The sequence below is a fragment of the Crocuta crocuta genome, unplaced genomic scaffold (assembly GCF_008692635.1).
Source record: "Crocuta crocuta isolate KB4526 unplaced genomic scaffold, BGI_CrCroc_1.0 scaffold126, whole genome shotgun sequence".
NCBI lineage: Eukaryota > Metazoa > Chordata > Mammalia > Carnivora > Hyaenidae > Crocuta > Crocuta crocuta.
Window position 1 is genome coordinate 1797309 of NW_027531000.1, and position 1884 is coordinate 1799192.

Genomic DNA, 1884 nt, shown 5'->3' on the forward strand with positions numbered 1-1884 from the left:
CCCTTCCTGGCTAGTGCATGCACTCCCGTTCTCTCAAAAAATAGATGAATACACAGTTTTTAAAAAATGTTCAAGAAAGAGAAGTGTAAAACCATGTGGCTTCACTAGTGAAATAAACATTTAATGAAGGAGGTGGTACTAGTCTTTCACAAACTCTTTCAAAAAAAAATTAGAGTCCACTTGCCAGTGCATTTTATGGGGCCAGTATTACACTGATACCAAAACCATATAAAGATATACAAGGAAAAGAAACTACATAAATACAGATGCAAAACTCCTAAACATAATCTTAGCAAATCAAATACAGCATTATATAAAAAGAAAAATTAATCACCAAGAGGAGAGTATAATCCAAGGAATTCAAGATTTGTTTAACATTCAAATATCAAGGATATAATGTATGACATTAACAGGATAAAGGATTAAAGAAACTATTTGATCATCTCAATAGTAGTAGAAAAAATTGAAAAAATTTAACACACACTTGTGTTACTAAAATCTCATAAAACTAGCACGAGAGACATGCTTTCTCAACTTGGTAAAGAACATCTACAAAAATTCACAGTAAGCATTATACTTAAAGACTGAGCATGTTTTGTTCAAAATATGGAATGAGTTAAAAATGTCTGCTTTTACCATTTCTATACATTGTTGTACTAGAGGTCTGAATCAGTGAAAAGAAGACAGGAAAAAGAAGGAAAAGGCATCTATATTGAAAAGCAAGAAAGAAAAGTATATTTATCTGCAGATGACAATATCATGTATATAGAATCCTAAGAAATATATTTTAAAAGCTATTTGAGCTGGCAAATTAAGAAACTTTATGTGATACGAAGGCAATATCCAAAAATGAACTTTATTTCATTCTTTAAAAGATTTTAATGTTTATTTATTTTTGAGAGAGAGAGACAGAGACAGAGTGTAAGCAAGGGAGGGGCAAATAGAGGAGAAAGAATCTGAAGCAGGCTCCAGGGTCTGAGCTGTCAGCACAGATCCAGACATGGGGCTCAAACATATGAGCCATGAGGTTACAACCTGAGCTAAAGTCAGACACGTAACCAACTGAGCCACCCAGGTGCCCCTGAGTTCTATTTCTAATACAAGTAATGAACAGTTGGAAAATGAAATTAAAAGTACAGTTGCATTTACAATAATTCCTATAATAAATAGAGTTCTTGTGAATTATTTTAACAAAGATTAATGTGTAAGATCTGCATAAAATATTACAAAAAATTGCTCAGATAAATTAAAGATGAACTAAATAAAGGGAGAGAGATACTACATTCACAGATTGAAGACTCAGTGTTATTAAGATGTCAATTCTCCAATATAAATTCCATTCTTACCAAAATTCTGTCAGAATTTTTGTAGAAGTTGACAAAATTTCTGAATTTATATGGAAATACAAAGGGTCTGAAATTGCCTATATAACTTGAAATAAAAGACTTATCCTGGGTGGCTCAGTCAGTTAAGCGTCTGACTTCGGCTCAGGTCATGATCTCACTGTTCATGGGTTCGAGCCCCACGTCAGGCTCTGTGCTGACTGCCAGCTCAGAGCCTGGAGCCTGTTTCAGATTCTGTATCTCCTCCTCTCTCTGACCCTCTCCAGCTCACTCTCTCTCTCTCTCTCTCTCTCTCTCTCTCTCAGTCTCTCTCTCTGAAATAAATAAAACATTAAAAATCTTTTTAAAAAAGACTTATACTACTTGATTTCAAGTGGTAGTATAAATCTTAGTATAAATCTACAGTGAACAAGACATGCCATGGTCATGGTTAAAAAATAGACAAATTAGAGGCACAGAATAGCATCTAAGAATAAATACACACTTACGTGAATTTTCAACAAAGGTACCAAGTTAATTCAATGGGAGAAAGAAGCATCTT